We start from the raw sequence: 12,719 nt of genomic DNA, 5'->3' as shown, positions 1-12,719 counted from the left end.
TTGAAGGTCTCCCTTCTTCTCTGCAGTCACCTTCGTTACTCCTCCCGAGTACTGCTGCTTTCATGTGACCTTTAAAGCCAGGAGCAAAGGAGCTGAAGCACAACTGCTCCCAGGGACAGGTACCTGGAGCTCGTTCCAGGGCTGCCAGATACTTGGAGACCCTTGTATGCTGTGGCGTGTGCGTGTAACCTCCTGAGGTCAGAGATCCAGGCTTTGTAAGGTGCCAACCAGCTGCAGGACACTTCCTTCGTGCTGGGCTTGTCCCTTCAAGGGTGTATCTGCCACTGCCTCTGCTTGTGCTCCAACAGAGCTGGAGCAAGGGGTTTGGGCTGTTTAAGAGGAGGGAGCCCTACTCCAGTACCTCTGGTCTTCAGGAAAAGCCATGATTTCACCAAGCTCCATGTACCATTTTTTAAAATAAAAAGACATCGAGGCACAGCCAGATGGATGCGAAGAAAAGCCAAGGTTTGGGGTGGCTTTGGCTGGGGGAGCGGGGTGGGATGGCAGTTCCATGGCTCCAAAAGTGCAAAAATGGGTGCTGTGAGCACTAAAAAAGACAGTGGGGAATAGGAGGGAGAGGTGAGTGTTTGCTGTTCAGTGCAAAAGCCATCCCAAAGCGGAGCACAGGTCCTGAACCGCCAGCCAGTGTGGTGCAGAGAGCCTGAGGCCTCCACTGTAAACACGGGCTGATGATAGGGAATCTAATGTTGATTTACCTTTGTTGCTGGTGTTCCCATGGTTATGGCTGCGTAGATGGGCTCTGCCATATCTCCTCTGTCTTACTGCTTCTTGGAAACAAAGAGACGAGGGTGAACTTGGATTTATCTTTATTCCACGGCCTGGAATCCTAACAGAGGATTGCTGCTTGGCTCCCTTTACCTTTTGCGCACTGCGGAGGTATAACTTGAAATTTCCATTTCTTCCTCTTTATCCCTCTCATTTTGTTTTTTATTTTTCTGAAGTGGCACAAAATACATCCAGACGCAGTTTATTTAGTGGGGCTGTTCAGCTAAGGCACTCAGTGCCGGGGAGTGAAGCTGCCCTAGGCCCCCTGTGATGTCTGTGCCCCAGGCAAGCTCGGTCACCCACTGCTGGGAGCACAGAGGCACAAAGGGACTTCTACTGCCCCAAGCAGCATCCCCCAGCTCTCTCCCTAGCAAGGGTTAGGAGCTGTGATGCTCCTGGGGGAGCATCCCCAGCCCTGCAGAGCTAGGCTCTTCCCAGGAGGTTCCTCCTTGCTAGGAGGTGCCACCCGTGGCTTCTGCAGAGCCCAGGGGCCTGAGCAAGCTCCACCAGGTGCTGTTTCCAGCTGAAGAAGAGAAGGAAGGTGGTGTGGAAGGAGGGGAAGCTGTCACGGTGTTCTGCAGAGCAGGTAAGCAGCTGCTGGCGCCAGCATCCCAAAAGTAGCAGCAAGCCCTGCGTCCACTGCTCTCTGTGCCGCCTGCTCAGTGCTTTGGCACAGCAACCACTGGAAGCAGTGGAATTAACTGAAGAATGAATTGCTGCTCCGAACTCAATAGCCCTCTACCTCCTGTCTGCGAGTTGCTGTAAAGTCAGAGTCAAAACTACTGCGAAGTCCCCAGGGACCTGGGGAAGGCGCAGGTAACTCAGCCGAATGTCATTGCTGCCACTCAACAGATCTTGACTGCAGCTCCAGGTGAAGGCAGTGGCCGCAGGATCCGACCGGTTGTTTTTGCTTTTTCTCCAGCATATTTGGTCTCACATGGGCCTGGCTCTGTCACACGTGGTCTCAGAGGAATCGTGAACCCCAACACCGTGGGCTGGGCTGAAGGAGTTGGCTAATGGAGAATTTACGGTAAGAGCAAATGTATTTTTAACCACCAGGATATGCTTATCGTCAGGAAAGGGCAAGCAGTACTCCTATCTCTCCAGGGAAGGGGAAGTGTTGAGCGTGACTTTAGTTTTTTCCAACTCCTTTCCAAACTCTGAAAGGTTTTTTCTTCCTGAGACTTGTTGTTGGATTAAATTAGGGAGTTAAAAAGACATCAGTCCTGGGTCACAGGTGAAAAATATTAAATGCCAGGCATGCAGTGTTTTTCCATTGCATATACCGCATGTTTTCCCCTTTGTGTTCAGGAAAGGCCTTTGGAAAGAGAGCTCTGAAACTGACCCGCTGTGCTTTTTTAAACACACCGAGAGCGTCTGTCCAGAAGCTTTTAATTTTTCAGGGCATCTTTGATGTTTTCTGTCCCGGAGAGGAGAGCGGCCTCCCCACCTCGCAGCCCTCTACCCCACCCTGCTGCCTGTGCAGCTGCGATCTCCGGCTGCTTTTTGGCTGGGTTGCTCTGATGGGAGAGGGGCTGGGTGCGTCCCCCTCGCTCCCGTGGGCGCACCCTGTCCTGTAGGGCTCTGTCCCAGCGTGTTTGAACTTTGCCACCCGGGAAAGCGGCAGCTCGCTGCAGGTGGCAGCGCTTGGCTCCCTTCCTACCTGCGCCCAGGGACGCGGCCGAGCTCAGGGCTCAGCTCCCTGGCAGCAGGGCCCTGACATTTCCCACAGCCCGCCCTGCTCTCACCTTCTCTAATCCTGCCCCAGGAGTAGGAAAGCCCTTAAGGGCCACCCAGCGTGATTTGCTGGCAGGGCAGGCAGTAAGGATCCCTTTCAGGGTGCCTGGGCAGGAGGGGTTTTGCTGATTCTCTGTATGCCCACTTGACTGTTTCCCTTGGGGTAGGAGTCACAAAGAAAAGGCTCTGAAGGCTTTGAAGTGCTAAAAGCCACCTGAGCCAACAGGCCAGCCCCTACGAGGTGCATGAGGTGCATCGTGCTGCTCCCATCCCACCTGCACGGAGCAGAAGGCTGCTCTCGCCTGTCCTCCTGGCTGTGGGCCTGGCTGTGTCCATCGGCTGCTCGGGGAGCCAGGGATGCTCTTGGACCTGATACACCTCTGCAAAAGGTTTGGACAGGGAGATCCTTCTTCATGCAAGTCTTGCTCGTTTGCAGTTAAGTCTTAACTTCTTTCCCAGTGCTTTGGGTTGCCCTCAGTTCCCCCCCTCGCACAATAATGCTGCAGGATCCATTTGCTGCCTCTCAGTCCGTCTCCTCATTTCAGCTGTGCTGTGCTGCTCTCCTTGCTGTTGCAGTGTGAAATATTCAGGCAGAAATGCGAAATTCCCTCTTCTGAAAGTCTCATACCACATCTTAGAGCTTGCCATGAGGCATGGGAACATTCCTGGCTCTACCTGCTTTGAAGAGCAAACAAAAGCTGCAAGCACAATGCTGTCTGGTCTCGGCAGATGCTTTGGAGACCAGCCCATTTTCATGGAAATTAGGTTGTTACTATTAGTTTATTTTTTGTCAGGACCTGAGTGATTCCTAAATCATTCTTCCATTTTCATAAAGTGGTCTGTGAATCACACGCATGTAAAGCAAAAGAGTTAGCAAATCCTGCCTCCCTTTGATGTGCAGTAATCCAGCCTGCTCATTTTTAGAACTGCTCCCTGGAATTTTCCGGCTTATTATTAATATTTCAATGAAAGTTGGGAGAGGAAAAAAAAAAAAAAGAAAGAAAAGCCACTACCTTGTTCTTGTTTAAAGAGAACAAGAAGGTTGTGCAAGCTAAAATGGAAACAAAGCTGGTTTGCAGCTGAATAATTGTGTAACCTCCATGTTAAGAAATGACACGAGGAAAGGGCCGAAGAAGAACGTTCTGAAATGAACCCTTCGGGTATGGGACATTGGCTAAGGTTAAACAATCCCTGTGCAGAGAACTGTGCAGTGCTCATTACAGCCCCGCACAGAAATAACACCGTAATACTTCTCGTAAGCCAGACGAGTGGCTTTAAACACAGGCACATTCAGTTTGTCTCCATTCAGAGACGTAGTGTCAGAACCAAGCGCACCACCACTCAGTTTGTTCCCAGCATTTCCCAACTCTTGTTTCCCTGCTGGATGGCGCTTTGCACCCTGCAGGTATTGGGCTGGTGATTGGCATGGTAGGACATTATTCCAGGACATTATTCAATTTCTTTTTACCTACTATTAACTGCCCACTCCAACTTTCTGGGCTCTTTTTTTTTTCCTTAGCCTAACCTGTTCGTTGGAGCTGCTGTAACTACAAAGGCACCAGACCTTCCTTTGAGATGGCGGACACTCTGAATTTGCATTGCTGTACAAATGTATTGTTATAAAAGTCCAAGAGATGAACTTTTCCTTGCCTTACTAGCTGCTGGGAATAGGTTAGGCATAGCACGGCTGCTCCCTACTTTTGAGTAGGCAATCAGTCTTCTGAGTTTGCAAAGGAAGGTACAATATTCTTCTGCTTTCCTACCTGTAGAAGTGACTTAAACTGGGCATTTTTGGTGTTTTCATTTCATCCACTGTTTGCAGTGTGCCCAGAGAACATCTTCCTGCAGGACTTCTGTGGGCCATTCAGTTCTGTGGACTGGTGATTAAGTAAATAGAGCAATGTCCTTTCTAGCTCTGTGACTGAATTCAGCAATTACTGGAGTTGGGGAACTGCAGAATAATGTAGTTTAACAGAAGGAGCAGCCATCGTTATAGCCGTGGCATCTATATTGTGTGATTTTCCAGAGAAATCTGGAAGGAAGGAATCTTCTGCAAAATTTCTTTGGCTAAACCACATCCTGCTTCCGACTTGTGCTGGTGCAGGTGTTGCTCTTGGGTTTGATGTCTGTATGTGGCAGCAAGATTGCAAAGTCTCCAGCCCTGCACATACACGGAGCTACGGTCACGTTTTGGGTTTGCAAAGTTCCTGGTCTGCCTTGCAGAGGCCCCCGTGAGTGTAGCAGACTGATGGCCAAGGGTGAGTTGTGTGGGCCTGGAATGGCTCTCAGTTAAAGCACAGCAGGTCGGGATGTCTGGGTGTTTGGAGGACCAGGGAAGTGCCTTACCAGCAGGGTTTCTCACAGGCTCTTCCACCACTCCCCCACTGTACCCGTTTATTAAAGAGACCTGAAAAAAAGAACCTGCTTCTTGCCAGCCCGGGTGACTCCTATCACAGCTATGACAGGTTTATTCCATTTGCAAGTCAAAACAAGTTTCTCCTCTCTCTTGGAGGTACGTAATTATCAAGATCATCCTTATTGCTACACCCGCTACCATTGCCTATAATCTGTTGGTATTTGCTTTTTCCTGGCACGGTCCTGGCTGGCAAAACAAAGCTCGCATGTGTGATAAGTTTAGCGTAAGAGACTCTTCTCGTTAGCTCTGGATGGCATGAATCAGAATGATTAAGTGATTTGTCCAAAGCACAAAGCAGATTTAGTGTTTCTGCACTGCAGTCGTAATAAATCATGAATGTCACCAAAATCACAAATATTACCTAAAAATATGATATCCTCTTTCCCATAAATACGATCTGTTTCTATTTATACTGTAGGCCTCAAACCCTGACCATTTATTTTCCTACAAACAGAGAATGGCTAGAAACTAGAAGCTGTGGCAGTTTCAATCTCCTCCATGCCAGACAAATGTCACTGGTGGCCTCAGCTCCGCTCCTCGCTCTTGTCACCGAGTGACTTGCGGGCTAGAGAGGGGCAGATCCTTCGAGGAGCCAGGAAGGCGCTGAAGATTATCGCCTGTCCTCTTGACTTCAGAGTCAGCTCGTGCCTTGGAGGATGTGTCTGTCCTGTTCCCTGCTTCTAGGTGGGAGAAAACTGAACTGCAGTATCACAGACTGCTGGCCCAGGGCATTGACCTGTTGTGGTTGAGCCCCTCAGCTCTCCCTAGCAGTGTGTGGGGCCTGCAGAAGTTACCTGGGGAGCGGAGCCACCACCATGGGGTGGAGAGCAGGGAAATGGAGGAAGGGCTGCCCACGCAGGCAGCTGATGCCCTCATGATTGGAAGGACTGTTCAGAGCTTTTCACATACAGACAAGCTTGCTGCCAGCTGACTGAGAAGCTGACTCCTTCTTCAGCGAGGTAAGCATAATTTCTTGCACTTCAGCTCAGAAACTCGCCCCTAGCTGCTGGGGCAGACAGATATCTCCCTTTGCCACAGGGCCCAACAAGATGCAAAGAAATCTCGCCTTTAATGCTCCAGTGCACAGTGATGCTGCTGGGAGGAGGAAGTATGAACAAGATGAAACTGCTCCAGCACTGTAGTGCTCCCTGCTCCTTCTCTTTGCTTTTCCAGTCATCTTAATCCTCCTGTGCTCCTCAGCAGAAATGTTGTGCAACACCCCCCAGGGACGGAAGCTTCGGCTGTATTCCCCCGTGCTTCTGTTAGAGGAAGGCTGCATCCCTTCCCTCACAAATTTCAAGGAGCCTCTCCAGCAGATTCACACACTTCAATTTGCGTTCACAGGGCTAGTTGGTGACAAATGACGCCAGCACCTCCTCTGAGAATTCGCACCCAAAGTATTATGCAAACCGTATGTAAACTTCCTCTTACCATGGCGATAAGTCGTTCCTGAGTGCCATTTTTGTTGATGGGTTGTGTTGTGGGGCTCGGAGCGCCCCAGTGTCCCCATGTGCCAGTCCTGGAGCATGCCCGGGGGGACCACCGAGGAGCCCAGGTGGCTCCCAAGCCTTGCAGCTCTCACACCAACCCTCAGCAATCCCTGCCCCACAGCAGCGGGGCTGTTCTGCCACATCAGCATCGTGGCTGTGTCCAGAGAGGAGCCAGCCTCACCCGGCCACAGGGGAACCCACAGCAGCTGCTGGGTGGGGAACAAGTCCCCGTGTGGCCACTGTCACAGGTGGAGGTGGCCTCGGTCCCAAAGCAGGGGGTGGGCAGCGTGTTCCAGCCCCATGCACCATCCTTTCTGGTGTTGGCAGGGGGCCCTGGCCCAACCCCAGCCTGCTCGCCAGAGCTGAGGCAGCCAGGGCCAGAAGTTCCTGGGCAGGGAGGCCGGGGTGTTGCAGACACGCACGGCCTTGGTCGTGTACTGCAGACCAAGCTCATCCGGCTCCCTGCTGCTCGCACACGGAGCCAAATCCCACTTCCTCCGGTGTTCTTTCAGTATGAGCACGCCCGGCCACATGTCTGATGGCTGCAGGGACAGGGAAGTCTCATCAGAGCCCTCAGCTTGGCGTGAAGCTGGCGGGGACACACTCCCCTTCTATCCCTTTGCAAGGTCGAGGCGGCCGGGCCGTGAGGTGCTGCTGAAGGCCCAGAGCCCAGGGAAGGGGCAGGATGCAAGGACAGCCCCTGTCCTGTCCTGCAGCCAGCCCAGCCACATGCTGGACCATAGGGCAAACCCAGCCGGGCTCTGGGAGCAGCCGGGCCGCTGACACCGCCTGTGTTTGTGTGCATTTACACACCATGCAGTCAAACCTGAGCTTACTTGGTGCTCACCTCCCTGCAGGCAGTGCCCCAGGAACCACCTGGCCCAAAGCGAGTCGCCCGCTTGTGTTTGGCCCAGTACCTGCTTCCCCAGCTGGCCCATTGTTTGGCTGCTCTGTTATCCCAGCCATGCCAAGCCTGATTTTTATCTGTGGATTCTGCAAAGCAAGCTGTGGAATGCAAATTATTCTGGTGTGTTTGCAGGCCTGTGCTGAGGAGGAGCTCCCTGGAGCTCCATCCTTCTTTCCCGGTGACTCATCTTCCTTCTGGAGGTGGCATCGCCCCGCCACTTTGCGGTGTGAAGGGCTGGGGCTCTGCAGGTCAATCTTCTTTTGTAACAGAGCCCCTGATCACGAAACCGGTGAGTGTGTCTAGCAGGAAACTGGCATTCCAGCAGCGATCACGCTACTCGTATGCAAACCTTTCTTCCAAAATCTTGCCCCAAATCTCTCTCTAGGCGAAGGTGGCGTCTCCTCAAGCACTTTACAGTGCTCAAGTGCTTAGAGAAAGCACTCTGACTGCAGCCAGCACTGTTAGCATAGCAAAGCCTAATGTAAGGCTGGCTGCTTTCCACGGGCTCTTTTATCTCAGGTGAGCAGTATAATTTTTTTGCTTTCACTTAATAACCCAACATCCAAGAAGTAGGGGAATCGCTTGGTAATTATATGTTCATTTGATGGACAGCACAGAAGTGGCTGCAGATGCTTACAAATGTTAATAACTCCAGTTATGTTCCGGTCATTCTGGTTAGATGTCCTTTCTGCTCTCCTGCTGAACAAAGGAGGCAATTTTGCTGTCTGCCTAAGTGAGTTTGGGGGCCTTATAACACACAACAAGGCAAGAAGAGGTTAAAAAATCTCCCCATGCACATTTGCTCCATCCCTAGCAGCCAATACTCCTTGCAGTCCAGCGGGGTGATGAGCTGCTGTGCCAGGGAAGACCGGTGCTCCCCACACAGCCCTGTGGGGAGGGATGACCCAGCTGCGAGGAGGACTGGGAGAGTGGTGAGAGGAGGTGTGTCTGCCTTAGGAGTGAATTAAAATGGGTTTGCTTGCTGGAGAGATCTAGGGCATGAGCACAGAGCTCAGCCCTGCATGTGATGTCTCCCAGAAGGTCTAGATGCAGGGATCTGGATGTTCGTGGCGACCTCATCCTCGACTTGAGGGCTGAAGTCACTGTGTTGATGTCCAGACCGGATTCATCTCAGGCTTTTTTACAAGGAAACTCACCTCCACCTTTCTTCTGTCAGCCCGTGCTCCATCCACCTGCCCTGTGCATGATGTCTGTGCCTGGCTGCAGTGCGGTACAGGATGTGTGTGGAGCCCCGGAGGTGGTGGTCCCACAGGGTGGGACGTGATTTTTGTGTTTGCCACTAACAGACCTCTGTGTGGTGTGAAACACCCAAAATCAGGGGTTGTGGGGCTGTTCTTCTGGAGATCCAGATCAGGTGGTTCAGGCAACATCAACAGCTCGCAGGCCAGTGTTTGACTGTGGTTACCTCTGCTTGCGTCCAGAGCTAGTTTGGAAAAATGCTGGCAATGAACAGCTAAATGCTGCCCACTGCAGCAAGGCCAAGGCCCAACCTGAATGCACGCTCTCTCTTCTGCTTCCTGTATTTTTGTACGCTGTTTGACAGTGGTTTCTGACTGAATTCCAGCCAGGCACTAGTCAACCTGGCTAGTGTTTGTCACCTCCTACGAACTAAATATAATTTTATTTACCTCTTAGTATTTCTTTAACAAACGCTCTGATGTGACTTCTTCCTGGAAAAAAAAAATCCCCACGTTGCTGTCCTTACGCAAAATAAATAAAATCTTTCTGTGTTCTTGCCACATTTCGATCTATATATATCCCCGGTACACAGAGGAGATATCAGCTTGGGAATTGGCATGCTGAGGGTAAATAAATGAATTTACAGTAAAGCCTGGTTATTGTTTTTAAAGACCTATTGAAAGGAGAAGGCTGTTCTTAATTTTCTCTCGTAATCTCATTTCAAGATGAGCAGCCTCTAAAGGTCTGTCAGAGAGTGGGTCTGTGCTCTTATCTTTGCCATCCGCTTGGAAACCTGGAGGCCGCTCGGGTGGCAGCTCTTGGCTGCGGTCCCTGGGAGAAGCCCTCTCCACCGGGGGACAAGATGCAGGGGGCTGCAGCCCTGGCGCAAGGAGCTGTTAATCCTGTGCTGTTTGCTTTGCACACCACACCCCTGCTTATTGCCCGCAATCTAAATTACAGAGGCGGCCGAACTTGCTTCCTGTTAAAAACAATAGCCCTGGCTGACACATCCCATCCTAAGGCACCGAGCGGGGAATGGCCGGCTGGGTTTTATGGCAGACGGGTCCCGTGGCCGCTCCTGGTCCTGCTGGTGGTCGTCCTGTGGGGTCAGCACCAGCAGCGGGATGGGCAGCAGGCTGGAGGAGCACGTAGGGGTGCTGCTGACGGTGTGCTGTAATGAGAAATCACTTTGGGGGTGTTCATTAGGGAAAACCTATCTGGGGCGGTGGAGAAAACTTCTTGAATAGGACAAGTGTGGCCAGGATCGTCAAATGTTTACGGATTCAGTGTGAATTTTTATAGGGAAGCTAGCAAGTGTCCAGCTGCCTCAAAATCCGAGCCATTCTTTGCTCTGTACAAAGGAGGGTAGTGTTTTATTGCAGGAAATATTTTTGTTAGGCAACTTTCATCTGAAGAATTGTATGCGGGGATATTAGACCTAATTTCCTCTGTTTCTTTTACCTCTTCTAGGAAATGCATGTAACAGCCAGAGCTGATGTTCTTCGTGTCTAATAGCACGGCGGGGAAGAGTTGTACCGAGCAGGCAAGTCGGTCCCTCTGCAGAGGATTTGTAGAAAACGTCCCTGGTACCTCAGGTACTACATTGAATCACAGCCAAAGTGTCACGGAGGACACGGGTAACATACCCAGCACTTTGCAAACGTTTGTGTGTTCACAAAATCTGGTTAACAGAGGCCAGTACGGGTTGGGTGTGAGCAGGATCACTGTCCTTAGAGCACCGCTGCTGAAAATTCCTGGTTTTTTTCCTGGTATATGAGGACACATCCAGCGAACATCCAGAAAATCCTTACGTTTTCTGTGGTCTTAGGATGTGTAGCACCTTCTGAAACAGGAATCCCCTTTCTCTTCTCTGAGAACGTCAGCGTGCGGGGCTCGGCGGCGGCTGCTCCCCTGTGTTTACCCTGGTGAGGTGCCACCGAGGTGGGTTGTTTACGCTGCAGCCCAGCTGGCCCAGCACCACGGCGAAGGGGCGGTGAGTCAGGCCCACGATTGTTTAAGTGCAGGAAAACAAGCTGTATGTGCAATGCGATCTGGGCACCGGAGCTGGAAAATCTGTAGGAGCCCTTCTGCTGTCGGTTCGAGGAGACTTATGTTATGAAAGTGTTCCTGGGCCATTATTGAGGCTTATTTTTCAAGGGATGCTGGCATGTTGGGAAACTGCGCTTATTTCGATTTTAATGTTCTTTTGTTCTGCATTCTGACTCAGAATAATGCCTTTCCCCTGCGAGCCGGAATTAGAGCTGGAACCAGGTTATGGGTTCAAAATTAATCCAGTATTCCAGAGATCTGCCTCGCCGGTGGGGTTAGAAATAATTTTCCCAATCTCTACCCCCAATTTCCAAGGGAATCCTGGGCATACCTTGGGAAGCTTCTCTCTCTCCCTGCTTTTATCCTTGCTTTGGGATCAGATGACATCTGGCTCCATTGCTTTGTCAGCCTTTAGGTAATTTACTGTTTCTATCTCTCTTCTAGCATGATCTATACGATCCTCCCCTGAGACGTTTTAATGTCTGGAATGAACTCCCCCATCTTCTCTGGTGAACGCTGAGGCAGATGATTAACTGTATCCAAATCTACCCCTTTTTCTCAGTAAATTATCCCTTACAGTCTCCTCCTTCCTTTCCTCGGTTTTCACTAACAACCTCATGAAACGTCTGACTCCTTGTTTTTTCTAGGGAAAAATTTTAAACAAAACCACATTCAGGCAGAGAGAGAGGCACACAGACATACACACACACACCAGGAACAATGAGCGCTCACAGACAACCGACAGCATGCTCACAGAGACATGCTTATATAGAGATACAATGACGTAAATCAACACCCAGCAGCACTTATTAAATTACCCAGATATATACACAGAGGCACAGGCAGATGGGTTAAGGCTGCGTTTTTACTGGTGGATGAATGAAAACATCGCTTCAGTGCCCACAGGAAAGTATTTTGGAAGCAGTGGCAGCGCCGCATATTAAAGGTGATCTCTCTTTATTTGCTCTTTCGGACTAATTGGCTTAGCCTAAGACAGGCAACTGCAGCTGCATGGTAAGTGTGAACCCACACAGTTTCGTAATCCACATCGGTGTGAAAACAGGGCAGCAGCCTTTCCTGAAATCCTCCCCTCTTCCCAGGCAATGAATGATTCCAGGAACTGCATCCCTAAATTCCCTCTTCTGACTGCTCTGGGCAGCCTCTGTCTTCCTTTTTTCTTTCTAAAAAAAAACCTACAAAAGGAAACCAATCAGCCTGCCATGATTTCCATAACTCTCCTTTGGATTTTCATTTACAGGTGCTCAGATCCATTAGCAGAAAGCTCATTCTTTGACCTTAAAATGGCTCCCTTCCCAGCTGCTTGCATCCTTTGTGCTTTAGGAAATGGTTGCTGTAGTCCCTGTGCACAATGACGGGAAGAATTATTCCCAGAACCCAGCTACGTGGCTCCAAATGCATTAAATAGCCGTGCTCCTGAACGCCTGCTGCCCTCAGAGCGCAGGGCATTAGGAAACGCCGAGGTTCATTAAGGGCTGGTACTCAGTTAACCCCACCATTTAATGGGAGAAGTTAACTGAAACAGCTGCCTGGAGGAACCCTCTAGCTGGACTTCTTTCTTTCCTGGCCCACGTGCAGTTTTTCATTCAGCAGTGCTGCTAAACCAACTGTAATCTCCCCAGACATCCTCGAGCCACAGGATTCACCTGCCTCTGGATGCTCACACCGAGCTATCAGTGAGCTAGCAGGATGCCTCCAAACCATTCAGCGCTAAGCCAACCCCGTGATCCCTGCTTGCACCTTTCTACGCAGAGCACCAGCCCTGCCGACTTCACCCAACGTTTTCTTTAGTTCTTGTTTCGCTGTCAGAAATTGGGTAGTGCTTAGAACTGCTCTGATCTTTGCTCCTGGCAGCACAACAGACGAGGCCAAAGCCAGGCTGGCCGTACTCACGAGCATGACCTGATACCCACAGCGCCTTTGTACCACTCGTGCTGCTGACCCGGCTCAGTGCTGCACGCCTTACAGGCCTGACTCCTGCAGCTCCTCCCGATCCTCCCATCCGCTGCGTGGCTGTGCTAATTGATGTAAATTGATACCTGCACCGCTGCAATTTGCTGATGGAGTTAAATTAACCGATCCACGGGTTGTTTTCCACCAACAGCTGCACCAGCCA

Source organism: Anas acuta, chromosome 10 (genome assembly GCF_963932015.1).
Source record: "Anas acuta chromosome 10, bAnaAcu1.1, whole genome shotgun sequence".
Lineage (NCBI taxonomy): Eukaryota > Metazoa > Chordata > Aves > Anseriformes > Anatidae > Anas > Anas acuta.
The sequence above is the reverse complement of the archived record's forward strand: the minus strand, read 5'-3'. Positions refer to the sequence as shown.